The sequence below is a fragment of the Oncorhynchus mykiss genome, chromosome 20, assembly GCF_013265735.2.
Source record: "Oncorhynchus mykiss isolate Arlee chromosome 20, USDA_OmykA_1.1, whole genome shotgun sequence".
Classification (NCBI taxonomy): Eukaryota; Metazoa; Chordata; class Actinopteri; order Salmoniformes; family Salmonidae; genus Oncorhynchus; species Oncorhynchus mykiss.
In genome coordinates this window covers 4,674,301-4,689,205 of record NC_048584.1, presented here as the reverse complement: position 1 = coordinate 4,689,205, position 14,905 = coordinate 4,674,301, and the positions used below count along the sequence as shown (strand labels likewise).

The following is a 14,905-nucleotide window of genomic DNA, read 5'->3' as shown; positions in this document are numbered from 1 at the left end:
TGAGCCTGATTAACAGCTGTTGCATTTTCACCATTTAGATAAGCATCTTTGTGTCACTCAAAAAGTGGAAGAAATTGCATATACTGTAGCCATAATTTGTAGCACAGATTGTTGGATGAAATGCAAACTAACCTTGCTTACTTATTTCAAAGCGAGGGCACATATTTCAGCCTTGTGGGAAAAAACGGACAAAGAGTTGAAATTCCACAAGGCAGTGACAAAAAGCTTACAGCACCTGGTATTCCTAGGCGGTCTCCCATCCAAGTACTAACCAGGCCCGACCCTGCTTAGCTTCCGAGATCAGACGAGATCAGGCGTACTCAGGCCGGTGTGGCCGTAAGCGAGAAACAATCTCTTGCTGCACTATGTAAAGTCAAAGTGAGCCTGATTAACAGCTGTTGCATTTTCACCATTTAGATAAGCATCTTTGTGTCACTCAAAAAGTGGAAGAAATTGCATATACTGTAGCCATAATTTGTAGCACAGATTGTTGGATGAAATGCAAACTAACCTTGCTTACTTATTTCAAAGCGAGGGCACATATTTCAGCCTTGTGGGAAAAAACGGACAAAGAGTTGAAATTCCACAAGGCAGTGACAAAAAGCTTACAGCACCTGGTATTCCTAGGCGGTCTCCCATCCAAGTACTAACCAGGCCCGACCCTGCTTAGCTTCCGAGATCAGACGAGATCAGGCGTACTCAGGCCGGTGTGGCCGTAAGCGAGAAACAATCTCTTGCTGCACTATGTAAAGTCAAAGTGAGCCTGATTAACAGCTGTTGCATTTTCACCATTTAGATAAGCATCTTTGTGTCACTCAAAAAGTGGAAGAAATTGCATATACTGTAGCCATAATTTGTAGCACAGATTGTTGGATGAAATGCAAACTAACCTTGCTTACTTATTTCAAAGCGAGGGCACATATTTCAGCCTTGTGGGAAAAAACGGACAAAGAGTTGAAATTCCACAAGGCAGTGACAAAAAGCTTACAGCACCTGGTATTCCTAGGCGGTCTCCCATCCAAGTACTAACCAGGCCCGACCCTGCTTAGCTTCCGAGATCAGACGAGATCAGGCGTACTCAGGCCGGTGTGGCCGTAAGCGAGAAACAATCTCTTGCTGCACTATGTAAAGTCAAAGTGAGCCTGATTAACAGCTGTTGCATTTTCACCATTTAGATAAGCATCTTTGTGTCACTCAAAAAGTGGAAGAAATTGCATATACTGTAGCCATAATTTGTAGCACAGATTGTTGGATGAAATGCAAACTAACCTTGCTTACTTATTTCAAAGCGAGGGCACATATTTCAGCCTTGTGGGAAAAAACGGACAAAGAGTTGAAATTCCACAAGGCAGTGACAAAAAGCTTACAGCACCTGGTATTCCTAGGCGGTCTCCCATCCAAGTACTAACCAGGCCCGACCCTGCTTAGCTTCCGAGATCAGACGAGATCAGGCGTACTCAGGCCGGTGTGGCCGTAAGCGAGAAACAATCTCTTGCTGCACTATGTAAAGTCAAAGTGAGCCTGATTAACAGCTGTTGCATTTTCACCATTTAGATAAGCATCTTTGTGTCACTCAAAAAGTGGAAGAAATTGCATATACTGTAGCCATAATTTGTAGCACAGATTGTTGGATGAAATGCAAACTAACCTTGCTTACTTATTTCAAAGCGAGGGCACATATTTCAGCCTTGTGGGAAAAAACGGACAAAGAGTTGAAATTCCACAAGGCAGTGACAAAAAGCTTACAGCACCTGGTATTCCTAGGCGGTCTCCCATCCAAGTACTAACCAGGCCCGACCCTGCTTAGCTTCCGAGATCAGACGAGATCAGGCGTACTCAGGCCGGTGTGGCCGTAAGCGAGAAACAATCTCTTGCTGCACTATGTAAAGTCAAAGTGAGCCTGATTAACAGCTGTTGCATTTTCACCATTTAGATAAGCATCTTTGTGTCACTCAAAAAGTGGAAGAAATTGCATATACTGTAGCCATAATTTGTAGCACAGATTGTTGGATGAAATGCAAACTAACCTTGCTTACTTATTTCAAAGCGAGGGCACATATTTCAGCCTTGTGGGAAAAAACGGACAAAGAGTTGAAATTCCACAAGGCAGTGACAAAAAGCTTACAGCACCTGGTATTCCTAGGCGGTCTCCCATCCAAGTACTAACCAGGCCCGACCCTGCTTAGCTTCCGAGATCAGACGAGATCAGGCGTACTCAGGCCGGTGTGGCCGTAAGCGAGAAACAATCTCTTGCTGCACTATGTAAAGTCAAAGTGAGCCTGATTAACAGCTGTTGCATTTTCACCATTTAGATAAGCATCTTTGTGTCACTCAAAAAGTGGAAGAAATTGCATATACTGTAGCCATAATTTGTAGCACAGATTGTTGGATGAAATGCAAACTAACCTTGCTTACTTATTTCAAAGCGAGGGCACATATTTCAGCCTTGTGGGAAAAAAACGGACAAAGAGTTGAAATTCCACAAGGCAGTGACAAAAAGCTTACAGCACCTGGTATTCCTAGGCGGTCTCCCATCCAAGTACTAACCAGGCCCGACCCTGCTTAGCTTCCGAGATCAGACGAGATCAGGCGTACTCAGGCCGGTGTGGCCGTAAGCGAGAAACAATCTCTTGCTGCACTATGTAAAGTCAAAGTGAGCCTGATTAACAGCTGTTGCATTTTCACCATTTAGATAAGCATCTTTGTGTCACTCAAAAAGTGGAAGAAATTGCATATACTGTAGCCATAATTTGTAGCACAGATTGTTGGATGAAATGCAAACTAACCTTGCTTACTTATTTCAAAGCGAGGGCACATATTTCAGCCTTGTGGGAAAAAACGGACAAAGAGTTGAAATTCCACAAGGCAGTGACAAAAAGCTTACAGCACCTGGTATTCCTAGGCGGTCTCCCATCCAAGTACTAACCAGGCCCGACCCTGCTTAGCTTCCGAGATCAGACGAGATCAGGCGTACTCAGGCCGGTGTGGCCGTAAGCGAGAAACAATCTCTTGCTGCACTATGTAAAGTCAAAGTGAGCCTGATTAACAGCTGTTGCATTTTCACCATTTAGATAAGCATCTTTGTGTCACTCAAAAAGTGGAAGAAATTGCATATACTGTAGCCATAATTTGTAGCACAGATTGTTGGATGAAATGCAAACTAACCTTGCTTACTTATTTCAAAGCGAGGGCACATATTTCAGCCTTGTGGGAAAAAACGGACAAAGAGTTGAAATTCCACAAGGCAGTGACAAAAAGCTTACAGCACCTGGTATTCCTAGGCGGTCTCCCATCCAAGTACTAACCAGGCCCGACCCTGCTTAGCTTCCGAGATCAGACGAGATCAGGCGTACTCAGGCCGGTGTGGCCGTAAGCGAGAAACAATCTCTTGCTGCACTATGTAAAGTCAAAGTGAGCCTGATTAACAGCTGTTGCATTTTCACCATTTAGATAAGCATCTTTGTGTCACTCAAAAAGTGGAAGAAATTGCATATACTGTAGCCATAATTTGTAGCACAGATTGTTGGATGAAATGCAAACTAACCTTGCTTACTTATTTCAAAGCGAGGGCACATATTTCAGCCTTGTGGGAAAAAAACGGACAAAGAGTTGAAATTCCACAAGGCAGTGACAAAAAGCTTACAGCACCTGGTATTCCTAGGCGGTCTCCCATCCAAGTACTAACCAGGCCCGACCCTGCTTAGCTTCCGAGATCAGACGAGATCAGGCGTACTCAGGCCGGTGTGGCCGTAAGCGAGAAACAATCTCTTGCTGCACTATGTAAAGTCAAAGTGAGCCTGATTAACAGCTGTTGCATTTTCACCATTTAGATAAGCATCTTTGTGTCACTCAAAAAGTGGAAGAAATTGCATATACTGTAGCCATAATTTGTAGCACAGATTGTTGGATGAAATGCAAACTAACCTTGCTTACTTATTTCAAAGCGAGGGCACATATTTCAGCCTTGTGGGAAAAAACGGACAAAGAGTTGAAATTCCACAAGGCAGTGACAAAAAGCTTACAGCACCTGGTATTCCTAGGCGGTCTCCCATCCAAGTACTAACCAGGCCCGACCCTGCTTAGCTTCCGAGATCAGACGAGATCAGGCGTACTCAGGCCGGTGTGGCCGTAAGCGAGAAACAATCTCTTGCTGCACTATGTAAAGTCAAAGTGAGCCTGATTAACAGCTGTTGCATTTTCACCATTTAGATAAGCATCTTTGTGTCACTCAAAAAGTGGAAGAAATTGCATATACTGTAGCCATAATTTGTAGCACAGATTGTTGGATGAAATGCAAACTAACCTTGCTTACTTATTTCAAAGCGAGGGCACATATTTCAGCCTTGTGGGAAAAAACGGACAAAGAGTTGAAATTCCACAAGGCAGTGACAAAAAGCTTACAGCACCTGGTATTCCTAGGCGGTCTCCCATCCAAGTACTAACCAGGCCCGACCCTGCTTAGCTTCCGAGATCAGACGAGATCAGGCGTACTCAGGCCGGTGTGGCCGTAAGCGAGAAACAATCTCTTGCTGCACTATGTAAAGTCAAAGTGAGCCTGATTAACAGCTGTTGCATTTTCACCATTTAGATAAGCATCTTTGTGTCACTCAAAAAGTGGAAGAAATTGCATATACTGTAGCCATAATTTGTAGCACAGATTGTTGGATGAAATGCAAACTAACCTTGCTTACTTATTTCAAAGCGAGGGCACATATTTCAGCCTTGTGGGAAAAAACGGACAAAGAGTTGAAATTCCACAAGGCAGTGACAAAAAGCTTACAGCACCTGGTATTCCTAGGCGGTCTCCCATCCAAGTACTAACCAGGCCCGACCCTGCTTAGCTTCCGAGATCAGACGAGATCAGGCGTACTCAGGCCGGTGTGGCCGTAAGCGAGAAACAATCTCTTGCTGCACTATGTAAAGTCAAAGTGAGCCTGATTAACAGCTGTTGCATTTTCACCATTTAGATAAGCATCTTTGTGTCACTCAAAAAGTGGAAGAAATTGCATATACTGTAGCCATAATTTGTAGCACAGATTGTTGGATGAAATGCAAACTAACCTTGCTTACTTATTTCAAAGCGAGGGCACATATTTCAGCCTTGTGGGAAAAAACGGACAAAGAGTTGAAATTCCACAAGGCAGTGACAAAAAGCTTACAGCACCTGGTATTCCTAGGCGGTCTCCCATCCAAGTACTAACCAGGCCCGACCCTGCTTAGCTTCCGAGATCAGACGAGATCAGGCGTACTCAGGCCGGTGTGGCCGTAAGCGAGAAACAATCTCTTGCTGCACTATGTAAAGTCAAAGTGAGCCTGATTAACAGCTGTTGCATTTTCACCATTTAGATAAGCATCTTTGTGTCACTCAAAAAGTGGAAGAAATTGCATATACTGTAGCCATAATTTGTAGCACAGATTGTTGGATGAAATGCAAACTAACCTTGCTTACTTATTTCAAAGCGAGGGCACATATTTCAGCCTTGTGGGAAAAAACGGACAAAGAGTTGAAATTCCACAAGGCAGTGACAAAAAGCTTACAGCACCTGGTATTCCTAGGCGGTCTCCCATCCAAGTACTAACCAGGCCCGACCCTGCTTAGCTTCCGAGATCAGACGAGATCAGGCGTACTCAGGCCGGTGTGGCCGTAAGCGAGAAACAATCTCTTGCTGCACTATGTAAAGTCAAAGTGAGCCTGATTAACAGCTGTTGCATTTTCACCATTTAGATAAGCATCTTTGTGTCACTCAAAAAGTGGAAGAAATTGCATATACTGTAGCCATAATTTGTAGCACAGATTGTTGGATGAAATGCAAACTAACCTTGCTTACTTATTTCAAAGCGAGGGCACATATTTCAGCCTTGTGGGAAAAAACGGACAAAGAGTTGAAATTCCACAAGGCAGTGACAAAAAGCTTACAGCACCTGGTATTCCTAGGCGGTCTCCCATCCAAGTACTAACCAGGCCCGACCCTGCTTAGCTTCCGAGATCAGACGAGATCAGGCGTACTCAGGCCGGTGTGGCCGTAAGCGAGAAACAATCTCTTGCTGCACTATGTAAAGTCAAAGTGAGCCTGATTAACAGCTGTTGCATTTTCACCATTTAGATAAGCATCTTTGTGTCACTCAAAAAGTGGAAGAAATTGCATATACTGTAGCCATAATTTGTAGCACAGATTGTTGGATGAAATGCAAACTAACCTTGCTTACTTATTTCAAAGCGAGGGCACATATTTCAGCCTTGTGGGAAAAAAACGGACAAAGAGTTGAAATTCCACAAGGCAGTGACAAAAAGCTTACAGCACCTGGTATTCCTAGGCGGTCTCCCATCCAAGTACTAACCAGGCCCGACCCTGCTTAGCTTCCGAGATCAGACGAGATCAGGCGTACTCAGGCCGGTGTGGCCGTAAGCGAGAAACAATCTCTTGCTGCACTATGTAAAGTCAAAGTGAGCCTGATTAACAGCTGTTGCATTTTCACCATTTAGATAAGCATCTTTGTGTCACTCAAAAAGTGGAAGAAATTGCATATACTGTAGCCATAATTTGTAGCACAGATTGTTGGATGAAATGCAAACTAACCTTGCTTACTTATTTCAAAGCGAGGGCACATATTTCAGCCTTGTGGGAAAAAACGGACAAAGAGTTGAAATTCCACAAGGCAGTGACAAAAAGCTTACAGCACCTGGTATTCCTAGGCGGTCTCCCATCCAAGTACTAACCAGGCCCGACCCTGCTTAGCTTCCGAGATCAGACGAGATCAGGCGTACTCAGGCCGGTGTGGCCGTAAGCGAGAAACAATCTCTTGCTGCACTATGTAAAGTCAAAGTGAGCCTGATTAACAGCTGTTGCATTTTCACCATTTAGATAAGCATCTTTGTGTCACTCAAAAAGTGGAAGAAATTGCATATACTGTAGCCATAATTTGTAGCACAGATTGTTGGATGAAATGCAAACTAACCTTGCTTACTTATTTCAAAGCGAGGGCACATATTTCAGCCTTGTGGGAAAAAACGGACAAAGAGTTGAAATTCCACAAGGCAGTGACAAAAAGCTTACAGCACCTGGTATTCCTAGGCGGTCTCCCATCCAAGTACTAACCAGGCCCGACCCTGCTTAGCTTCCGAGATCAGACGAGATCAGGCGTACTCAGGCCGGTGTGGCCGTAAGCGAGAAACAATCTCTTGCTGCACTATGTAAAGTCAAAGTGAGCCTGATTAACAGCTGTTGCATTTTCACCATTTAGATAAGCATCTTTGTGTCACTCAAAAAGTGGAAGAAATTGCATATACTGTAGCCATAATTTGTAGCACAGATTGTTGGATGAAATGCAAACTAACCTTGCTTACTTATTTCAAAGCGAGGGCACATATTTCAGCCTTGTGGGAAAAAACGGACAAAGAGTTGAAATTCCACAAGGCAGTGACAAAAAGCTTACAGCACCTGGTATTCCTAGGCGGTCTCCCATCCAAGTACTAACCAGGCCCGACCCTGCTTAGCTTCCGAGATCAGACGAGATCAGGCGTACTCAGGCCGGTGTGGCCGTAAGCGAGAAACAATCTCTTGCTGCACTATGTAAAGTCAAAGTGAGCCTGATTAACAGCTGTTGCATTTTCACCATTTAGATAAGCATCTTTGTGTCACTCAAAAAGTGGAAGAAATTGCATATACTGTAGCCATAATTTGTAGCACAGATTGTTGGATGAAATGCAAACTAACCTTGCTTACTTATTTCAAAGCGAGGGCACATATTTCAGCCTTGTGGGAAAAAACGGACAAAGAGTTGAAATTCCACAAGGCAGTGACAAAAAGCTTACAGCACCTGGTATTCCTAGGCGGTCTCCCATCCAAGTACTAACCAGGCCCGACCCTGCTTAGCTTCCGAGATCAGACGAGATCAGGCGTACTCAGGCCGGTGTGGCCGTAAGCGAGAAACAATCTCTTGCTGCACTATGTAAAGTCAAAGTGAGCCTGATTAACAGCTGTTGCATTTTCACCATTTAGATAAGCATCTTTGTGTCACTCAAAAAGTGGAAGAAATTGCATATACTGTAGCCATAATTTGTAGCACAGATTGTTGGATGAAATGCAAACTAACCTTGCTTACTTATTTCAAAGCGAGGGCACATATTTCAGCCTTGTGGGAAAAAACGGACAAAGAGTTGAAATTCCACAAGGCAGTGACAAAAAGCTTACAGCACCTGGTATTCCTAGGCGGTCTCCCATCCAAGTACTAACCAGGCCCGACCCTGCTTAGCTTCCGAGATCAGACGAGATCAGGCGTACTCAGGCCGGTGTGGCCGTAAGCGAGAAACAATCTCTTGCTGCACTATGTAAAGTCAAAGTGAGCCTGATTAACAGCTGTTGCATTTTCACCATTTAGATAAGCATCTTTGTGTCACTCAAAAAGTGGAAGAAATTGCATATACTGTAGCCATAATTTGTAGCACAGATTGTTGGATGAAATGCAAACTAACCTTGCTTACTTATTTCAAAGCGAGGGCACATATTTCAGCCTTGTGGGAAAAAACGGACAAAGAGTTGAAATTCCACAAGGCAGTGACAAAAAGCTTACAGCACCTGGTATTCCTAGGCGGTCTCCCATCCAAGTACTAACCAGGCCCGACCCTGCTTAGCTTCCGAGATCAGACGAGATCAGGCGTACTCAGGCCGGTGTGGCCGTAAGCGAGAAACAATCTCTTGCTGCACTATGTAAAGTCAAAGTGAGCCTGATTAACAGCTGTTGCATTTTCACCATTTAGATAAGCATCTTTGTGTCACTCAAAAAGTGGAAGAAATTGCATATACTGTAGCCATAATTTGTAGCACAGATTGTTGGATGAAATGCAAACTAACCTTGCTTACTTATTTCAAAGCGAGGGCACATATTTCAGCCTTGTGGGAAAAAACGGACAAAGAGTTGAAATTCCACAAGGCAGTGACAAAAAGCTTACAGCACCTGGTATTCCTAGGCGGTCTCCCATCCAAGTACTAACCAGGCCCGACCCTGCTTAGCTTCCGAGATCAGACGAGATCAGGCGTACTCAGGCCGGTGTGGCCGTAAGCGAGAAACAATCTCTTGCTGCACTATGTAAAGTCAAAGTGAGCCTGATTAACAGCTGTTGCATTTTCACCATTTAGATAAGCATCTTTGTGTCACTCAAAAAGTGGAAGAAAATTGCATATACTGTAGCCATAATTTGTAGCACAGATTGTTGGATGAAATGCAAACTAACCTTGCTTACTTATTTCAAAGCGAGGGCACATATTTCAGCCTTGTGGGAAAAAACGGACAAAGAGTTGAAATTCCACAAGGCAGTGACAAAAAGCTTACAGCACCTGGTATTCCTAGGCGGTCTCCCATCCAAGTACTAACCAGGCCCGACCCTGCTTAGCTTCCGAGATCAGACGAGATCAGGCGTACTCAGGCCGGTGTGGCCGTAAGCGAGAAACAATCTCTTGCTGCACTATGTAAAGTCAAAGTGAGCCTGATTAACAGCTGTTGCATTTTCACCATTTAGATAAGCATCTTTGTGTCACTCAAAAAGTGGAAGAAATTGCATATACTGTAGCCATAATTTGTAGCACAGATTGTTGGATGAAATGCAAACTAACCTTGCTTACTTATTTCAAAGCGAGGGCACATATTTCAGCCTTGTGGGAAAAAACGGACAAAGAGTTGAAATTCCACAAGGCAGTGACAAAAAGCTTACAGCACCTGGTATTCCTAGGCGGTCTCCCATCCAAGTACTAACCAGGCCCGACCCTGCTTAGCTTCCGAGATCAGACGAGATCAGGCGTACTCAGGCCGGTGTGGCCGTAAGCGAGAAACAATCTCTTGCTGCACTATGTAAAGTCAAAGTGAGCCTGATTAACAGCTGTTGCATTTTCACCATTTAGATAAGCATCTTTGTGTCACTCAAAAAGTGGAAGAAATTGCATATACTGTAGCCATAATTTGTAGCACAGATTGTTGGATGAAATGCAAACTAACCTTGCTTACTTATTTCAAAGCGAGGGCACATATTTCAGCCTTGTGGGAAAAAACGGACAAAGAGTTGAAATTCCACAAGGCAGTGACAAAAAGCTTACAGCACCTGGTATTCCTAGGCGGTCTCCCATCCAAGTACTAACCAGGCCCGACCCTGCTTAGCTTCCGAGATCAGACGAGATCAGGCGTACTCAGGCCGGTGTGGCCGTAAGCGAGAAACAATCTCTTGCTGCACTATGTAAAGTCAAAGTGAGCCTGATTAACAGCTGTTGCATTTTCACCATTTAGATAAGCATCTTTGTGTCACTCAAAAGTGGAAGAAATTGCATATACTGTAGCCATAATTTGTAGCACAGATTGTTGGATGAAATGCAAACTAACCTTGCTTACTTATTTCAAAGCGAGGGCACATATTTCAGCCTTGTGGGAAAAACGGACAAAGAGTTGAAATTCCACAAGGCAGTGACAAAAAGCTTACAGCACCTGGTATTCCTAGGCGGTCTCCCATCCAAGTACTAACCAGGCCCGACCCTGCTTAGCTTCCGAGATCAGACGAGATCAGGCGTACTCAGGCCGGTGTGGCCGTAAGCGAGAAACAATCTCTTGCTGCACTATGTAAAGTCAAAGTGAGCCTGATTAACAGCTGTTGCATTTTCACCATTTAGATAAGCATCTTTGTGTCACTCAAAAAGTGGAAGAAATTGCATATACTGTAGCCATAATTGTAGCACAGATTGTTGGATGAAATGCAAACTAACCTTGCTTACTTATTTCAAAGCGAGGGCACATATTTCAGCCTTGTGGGAAAAAACGGACAAAGAGTTGAAATTCCACAAGGCAGTGACAAAAAGCTTACAGCACCTGGTATTCCTAGGCGGTCTCCCATCCAAGTACTAACCAGGCCCGACCCTGCTTAGCTTCCGAGATCAGACGAGATCAGGCGTACTCAGGCCGGTGTGGCCGTAAGCGAGAAACAATCTCTTGCTGCACTATGTAAAGTCAAAGTGAGCCTGATTAACAGCTGTTGCATTTTCACCATTTAGATACGCATCTTTGTGTCACTCAAAAAGTGGAAGAAATTGCATATACTGTAGCCATAATTTGTAGCACAGATTGTTGGATGAAATGCAAACTAACCTGCTTACTTATTTCAAAGCGAGGGCACATATTTCAGCCTTGTGGGAAAAAACGGACAAAGAGTTGAAATTCCACAAGGCAGTGACAAAAAGCTTACAGCACCTGGTATTCCTAGGCGGTCTCCCATCCAAGTACTAACCAGGCCGACCCTGCTTAGCTTCCGAGATCAGACGAGATCAGGCGTACTCAGGCCGGTGTGGCCGTAAGCGAGAAACAATCTCTTGCTGCACTATGTAAGTCAAAGTGAGCCTGATTAACAGCTGTTGCATTTTCACCATTTAGATAAGCATCTTTGTGTCACTCAAAAGTGGAAGAAATTGCATATACTGTAGCCATAATTTGTAGCACAGATTGTTGGATGAAATGCAAACTAACCTTGCTTACTTATTTCAAAGCGAGGGCACATATTTCAGCCTTGTGGGAAAAAAACGGACAAAGAGTTGAAATTCCACAAGGCAGTGACAAAAAGCTTACAGCACCTGGTATTCCTAGGCGGTCTCCCATCCAAGTACTAACCAGGCCCGACCCTGCTTAGCTTCCGAGATCAGACGAGATCAGGCGTACTCAGGCCGGTGTGGCCGTAAGCGGAGAAACAATCTCTTGCTGCACTATGTAAAGTCAAAGTGAGCCTGATTAACAGCTGTTGCATTTTCACCATTTAGATAAGCATCTTTGTGTCACTCAAAAAGTGGAAGAAATTGCATATACTGTAGCCATAATTTGTAGCACAGATTGTTGGATGAAATGCAAACTACCTTGCTTACTTATTTCAAAGCGAGGGCACATATTTCAGCCTTGTGGGAAAAAACGGACAAAGAGTTGAAATTCCACAAGGCAGTGACAAAAAGCTTACAGCACCTGGTATTCCTAGGCGGTCTCCCATCCAAGTACTAACCAGGCCCGACCCTGCTTAGCTTCCGAGATCAGACGAGATCAGGCGTACTCAGGCCGGTGTGGCCGTAAGCGAGAAACAATCTCTTGCTGCACTATGTAAAGTCCAAAGTGAGCCTGATTAACAGCTGTTGCATTTTCACCATTTAGATAAGCATCTTTGTGTCACTCAAAAAGTGGAAGAAATTGCATATACTGTAGCCATAATTTGTAGCACAGATTGTTGGATGAAATGCAAACTAACCTTGCTTACTTATTTCAAAGCGAGGGCACATATTTCAGCCTTGTGGGAAAAAAGGACAAGAGTTGAAATTCCACAAGGCAGTGACAAAAAGCTTACAGCACCTGGTATTCCTAGGCGGTCTCCCATCCAAGTACTAACCAGGCCCGACCCTGCTTAGCTTCCGAGATCAGACGAGATCAGGCGTACTCAGGCCGGTGTGGCCGTAAGCGAGAAACAATCTCTTGCTGCACTATGTAAAGTCAAAAGTGAGCCTGATTAACAGCTGTTGCATTTCACCATTTAGATAAGCATCTTTGTGTCACTCAAAAAGTGGAAGAAATTGCATATACTGTAGCCATAATTTGTAGCACAGATTGTTGGATGAAATGCAAACTAACCTTGCTTACTTATTTCAAAGCGAGGGCACATATTTCAGCCTTGTGGGAAAAAACGGACAAAGAGTTGAAATTCCACAAGGCAGTGACAAAAAGCTTACAGCACCTGGTATTCCTAGGCGGTCTCCCATCCAAGTACTAACCAGGCCCGACCCTGCTTAGCTTCCGAGATCAGACGAGATCAGGCGTACTCAGGCCGGTGTGGCCGGTAAGCGAGAAACAATCTCTTGCTGCACTATGTAAAGTCAAAGTGAGCCTGATTAACAGCTGTTGCATTTTCACCATTTAGATAAGCATCTTTGTGTCACTCAAAAAGTGGAAGAAATTGCATATACTGTAGCCATAATTTGTAGCACAGATTTGTTGGATGAAATGCAAACTAACCTTGCTTACTTATTTCAAGCGAGGGCACATATTTCAGCCTTGTGGGAAAAAACGGACAAAGAGTTGAAATTCCACAAGGCAGTGACCAAAAAGCTTACAGCACCTGGTATTCCTAGGCGGTCTCCCATCCAAGTACTAACCAGGCCCGACCCTGCTTAGCTTCCGAGATCAGACGAGATCAGGCGTACTCAGGCCGTGTGGCCGTAAGCGAGAAACAATCTCTTGCTGCACTATGTAAAGTCAAAGTGAGCCTGATTAACAGCTGTTGCATTTTCACCATTTAGATAAGCATCTTTGTGTCACTCAAAAAGTGGAAGAAATTGCATATACTGTAGCCATATTTGTAGCACAGATTGTTGGATGAAATACAAACTAACCTTGCTTACTTATTTCAAAGCGAGGGCACATATTTCAACCTTGTGGGAAAAAACGGACAAAGAGTTGAAATTCCACAAGGCAGTGACAAAAAGCTTACAGCACCTGGTATTCCAGGCGGTCTCCCATCCAAGTACTAACCAGGCCCGACCCTGCTTAGCTTCCGAGATCAGACGAGATCAGGCGTACTCAGGCCGGTGTGGCCGTAAGCGAGAAACAATCTCTTGCTGCACTATGTAAAGTCAAAGTGAGCCTGATTAACAGCTGTTGCATTTTCACCATTTAGATAAGCATCTTTGTGTCACTCAAAAAGTGGAAGAAATTGCATATACTGTAGCCATAATTGTAGCACAGATTGTTGGATGAAATACAAACTAACCTTGCTTACTTATTTCAAAGCGAGGGCACATATTTCACCTTGTGGGAAAAAACGGACAAAGAGTTGAAATTCCACAAGGCAGTGACAAAAAGCTTACAGCACCTGGTATTCCCAGGCGGTCTCCCATCCAAGTACTAACCAGGCCCGACCCTGCTTAGCTTCCGAGATCAGACGAGATCAGGCGTACTCAGGCCGGTGTGGCCGTAAGCGAGAAACAATCTCTTGCTGCACTATGTAAAGTCAAAGTGAGCCTGATTAACAGCTGTTGCATTTTCACCATTTAGATAAGCATCTTTGTGTCACTCAAAAAGTGGAAGAAATTGCATATACTGTAGCCATAATTGTAGCACAGATTGTGGATGAAATACAAACTAACCTTGCTTACTTATTTCAAAGCGAGGGCACATATTTCAACCTTGTGGGAAAAAACGGACAAAGAGTTGAAATTCCACAAGGCAGTGACAAAAAGCTTACAGCACCTGGTATTCCCAGGCGGTCTCCCATCCAAGTACTAACCAGGCCCGACCCTGCTTAGCTTCCGAGATCAGACGAGATCAGGCGTACTCAGGCCGGTGTGGCCGTAAGCGAGAAACAATCTCTTGCTGCACTATGTAAAGTCAAAGTGAGCCTGATTAACAGCTGTTGCATTTTCACCATTTAGATAAGCATCTTTGTGTCACTCAAAAAGTGGAAGAAATTGCATATACTGTAGCATAATTTGTAGCACAGATTGTTGGATGAAATACAAACTAACCTTGCTTACTTATTTCAAAGCGAGGGCACATATTTCAACCTTGTGGGAAAAAACGGACAAAGAGTTGAAATTCCACAAGGCAGTGACAAAAAGCTTACAGCACCTGGTATTCCCAGGCGGTCTCCCATCCAAGTACTAACCAGGCCCGACCCTGCTTAGCTTCCGAGATCAGACGAGATCAGGCGTACTCAGGCCGGTGTGGCCGTAAGCGAGAAACAATCTCTTGCTGCACTATGTAAAGTCAAAGTGAGCCTGATTAACAGCTGTTGCATTTTCACCATTTAGATAAGCATCTTTGTGTCACTCAAAAAGTGGAAGAAATTGCATATACTGTAGCCATAATTTGTAGCACAGATTGTGGATGAAATGCAAACTAACCT

General features: G+C 44.0%; 35 non-coding genes and 4 pseudogenes across 35 annotated transcripts; all 39 read right to left on the bottom strand.

Moving 5' to 3' along the window:
• Positions 1-223: 223 nt before the first annotated feature.
• Positions 224-342, bottom strand: LOC118942341. Its single transcript, XR_005038290.1, has one exon. It is a non-coding gene; the product is annotated as a 5S ribosomal RNA (ribosomal RNA).
• Positions 343-602: 260 nt separating this feature from the next.
• LOC118942340 lies at positions 603-721 on the bottom strand. Its single transcript, XR_005038289.1, has one exon. It is a non-coding gene; the product is annotated as a 5S ribosomal RNA (ribosomal RNA).
• Positions 722-981: 260 nt separating this feature from the next.
• Positions 982-1,100, bottom strand: LOC118942339. Its single transcript, XR_005038288.1, has one exon. It is a non-coding gene; the product is annotated as a 5S ribosomal RNA (ribosomal RNA).
• A 260-nt stretch (positions 1,101-1,360) lies between these two features.
• Positions 1,361-1,479, bottom strand: LOC118942338. The gene has a single exon (XR_005038287.1). It is a non-coding gene; the product is annotated as a 5S ribosomal RNA (ribosomal RNA).
• Positions 1,480-1,739: 260 nt separating this feature from the next.
• LOC118942337 lies at positions 1,740-1,858 on the bottom strand. The gene has a single exon (XR_005038286.1). It is a non-coding gene; the product is annotated as a 5S ribosomal RNA (ribosomal RNA).
• Positions 1,859-2,118: 260 nt separating this feature from the next.
• Positions 2,119-2,237, bottom strand: LOC118942336. Its single transcript, XR_005038285.1, has one exon. It is a non-coding gene; the product is annotated as a 5S ribosomal RNA (ribosomal RNA).
• Positions 2,238-2,498: 261 nt separating this feature from the next.
• On the bottom strand, positions 2,499-2,617 carry LOC118942335. Its single transcript, XR_005038284.1, has one exon. It is a non-coding gene; the product is annotated as a 5S ribosomal RNA (ribosomal RNA).
• Positions 2,618-2,877: 260 nt separating this feature from the next.
• Positions 2,878-2,996, bottom strand: LOC118942334. The gene has a single exon (XR_005038283.1). It is a non-coding gene; the product is annotated as a 5S ribosomal RNA (ribosomal RNA).
• Positions 2,997-3,256: 260 nt separating this feature from the next.
• Positions 3,257-3,375, bottom strand: LOC118942332. Its single transcript, XR_005038281.1, has one exon. It is a non-coding gene; the product is annotated as a 5S ribosomal RNA (ribosomal RNA).
• A 261-nt stretch (positions 3,376-3,636) lies between these two features.
• On the bottom strand, positions 3,637-3,755 carry LOC118942331. Its single transcript, XR_005038280.1, has one exon. It is a non-coding gene; the product is annotated as a 5S ribosomal RNA (ribosomal RNA).
• Positions 3,756-4,015: 260 nt separating this feature from the next.
• LOC118942330 lies at positions 4,016-4,134 on the bottom strand. The gene has a single exon (XR_005038279.1). It is a non-coding gene; the product is annotated as a 5S ribosomal RNA (ribosomal RNA).
• Positions 4,135-4,394: 260 nt separating this feature from the next.
• Positions 4,395-4,513, bottom strand: LOC118942329. Its single transcript, XR_005038278.1, has one exon. It is a non-coding gene; the product is annotated as a 5S ribosomal RNA (ribosomal RNA).
• Positions 4,514-4,773: 260 nt separating this feature from the next.
• LOC118942328 lies at positions 4,774-4,892 on the bottom strand. The gene has a single exon (XR_005038277.1). It is a non-coding gene; the product is annotated as a 5S ribosomal RNA (ribosomal RNA).
• A 260-nt stretch (positions 4,893-5,152) lies between these two features.
• Positions 5,153-5,271, bottom strand: LOC118942327. The gene has a single exon (XR_005038276.1). It is a non-coding gene; the product is annotated as a 5S ribosomal RNA (ribosomal RNA).
• Positions 5,272-5,531: 260 nt separating this feature from the next.
• Positions 5,532-5,650, bottom strand: LOC118942326. Its single transcript, XR_005038275.1, has one exon. It is a non-coding gene; the product is annotated as a 5S ribosomal RNA (ribosomal RNA).
• A 260-nt stretch (positions 5,651-5,910) lies between these two features.
• On the bottom strand, positions 5,911-6,029 carry LOC118942325. The gene has a single exon (XR_005038274.1). It is a non-coding gene; the product is annotated as a 5S ribosomal RNA (ribosomal RNA).
• Positions 6,030-6,290: 261 nt separating this feature from the next.
• LOC118942324 lies at positions 6,291-6,409 on the bottom strand. The gene has a single exon (XR_005038273.1). It is a non-coding gene; the product is annotated as a 5S ribosomal RNA (ribosomal RNA).
• Positions 6,410-6,669: 260 nt separating this feature from the next.
• LOC118942323 lies at positions 6,670-6,788 on the bottom strand. Its single transcript, XR_005038272.1, has one exon. It is a non-coding gene; the product is annotated as a 5S ribosomal RNA (ribosomal RNA).
• Positions 6,789-7,048: 260 nt separating this feature from the next.
• On the bottom strand, positions 7,049-7,167 carry LOC118942321. The gene has a single exon (XR_005038270.1). It is a non-coding gene; the product is annotated as a 5S ribosomal RNA (ribosomal RNA).
• Positions 7,168-7,427: 260 nt separating this feature from the next.
• Positions 7,428-7,546, bottom strand: LOC118942320. Its single transcript, XR_005038269.1, has one exon. It is a non-coding gene; the product is annotated as a 5S ribosomal RNA (ribosomal RNA).
• A 260-nt stretch (positions 7,547-7,806) lies between these two features.
• Positions 7,807-7,925, bottom strand: LOC118942319. The gene has a single exon (XR_005038268.1). It is a non-coding gene; the product is annotated as a 5S ribosomal RNA (ribosomal RNA).
• Positions 7,926-8,185: 260 nt separating this feature from the next.
• On the bottom strand, positions 8,186-8,304 carry LOC118942318. The gene has a single exon (XR_005038267.1). It is a non-coding gene; the product is annotated as a 5S ribosomal RNA (ribosomal RNA).
• A 260-nt stretch (positions 8,305-8,564) lies between these two features.
• Positions 8,565-8,683, bottom strand: LOC118942317. Its single transcript, XR_005038266.1, has one exon. It is a non-coding gene; the product is annotated as a 5S ribosomal RNA (ribosomal RNA).
• Positions 8,684-8,943: 260 nt separating this feature from the next.
• LOC118942316 lies at positions 8,944-9,062 on the bottom strand. Its single transcript, XR_005038265.1, has one exon. It is a non-coding gene; the product is annotated as a 5S ribosomal RNA (ribosomal RNA).
• A 261-nt stretch (positions 9,063-9,323) lies between these two features.
• Positions 9,324-9,442, bottom strand: LOC118942315. Its single transcript, XR_005038264.1, has one exon. It is a non-coding gene; the product is annotated as a 5S ribosomal RNA (ribosomal RNA).
• Positions 9,443-9,702: 260 nt separating this feature from the next.
• Positions 9,703-9,821, bottom strand: LOC118942314. The gene has a single exon (XR_005038263.1). It is a non-coding gene; the product is annotated as a 5S ribosomal RNA (ribosomal RNA).
• Positions 9,822-10,081: 260 nt separating this feature from the next.
• On the bottom strand, positions 10,082-10,200 carry LOC118942313. The gene has a single exon (XR_005038262.1). It is a non-coding gene; the product is annotated as a 5S ribosomal RNA (ribosomal RNA).
• A 258-nt stretch (positions 10,201-10,458) lies between these two features.
• LOC118942312 lies at positions 10,459-10,577 on the bottom strand. Its single transcript, XR_005038261.1, has one exon. It is a non-coding gene; the product is annotated as a 5S ribosomal RNA (ribosomal RNA).
• Positions 10,578-10,836: 259 nt separating this feature from the next.
• On the bottom strand, positions 10,837-10,955 carry LOC118942310. The gene has a single exon (XR_005038259.1). It is a non-coding gene; the product is annotated as a 5S ribosomal RNA (ribosomal RNA).
• A 259-nt stretch (positions 10,956-11,214) lies between these two features.
• On the bottom strand, positions 11,215-11,332 carry LOC118942450 (annotated as a pseudogene).
• A 259-nt stretch (positions 11,333-11,591) lies between these two features.
• Positions 11,592-11,710, bottom strand: LOC118942309. Its single transcript, XR_005038258.1, has one exon. It is a non-coding gene; the product is annotated as a 5S ribosomal RNA (ribosomal RNA).
• A 260-nt stretch (positions 11,711-11,970) lies between these two features.
• LOC118942308 lies at positions 11,971-12,089 on the bottom strand. The gene has a single exon (XR_005038257.1). It is a non-coding gene; the product is annotated as a 5S ribosomal RNA (ribosomal RNA).
• A 259-nt stretch (positions 12,090-12,348) lies between these two features.
• LOC118942307 lies at positions 12,349-12,467 on the bottom strand. Its single transcript, XR_005038256.1, has one exon. It is a non-coding gene; the product is annotated as a 5S ribosomal RNA (ribosomal RNA).
• Positions 12,468-12,727: 260 nt separating this feature from the next.
• LOC118942448 lies at positions 12,728-12,847 on the bottom strand (annotated as a pseudogene).
• Positions 12,848-13,108: 261 nt separating this feature from the next.
• LOC118942449 lies at positions 13,109-13,226 on the bottom strand (annotated as a pseudogene).
• A 259-nt stretch (positions 13,227-13,485) lies between these two features.
• On the bottom strand, positions 13,486-13,603 carry LOC118942444 (annotated as a pseudogene).
• A 258-nt stretch (positions 13,604-13,861) lies between these two features.
• On the bottom strand, positions 13,862-13,980 carry LOC118942304. Its single transcript, XR_005038253.1, has one exon. It is a non-coding gene; the product is annotated as a 5S ribosomal RNA (ribosomal RNA).
• A 258-nt stretch (positions 13,981-14,238) lies between these two features.
• LOC118942303 lies at positions 14,239-14,357 on the bottom strand. Its single transcript, XR_005038252.1, has one exon. It is a non-coding gene; the product is annotated as a 5S ribosomal RNA (ribosomal RNA).
• Positions 14,358-14,616: 259 nt separating this feature from the next.
• On the bottom strand, positions 14,617-14,735 carry LOC118942302. The gene has a single exon (XR_005038251.1). It is a non-coding gene; the product is annotated as a 5S ribosomal RNA (ribosomal RNA).
• Between the last annotated feature and the right edge of the window lie 170 nt (positions 14,736-14,905).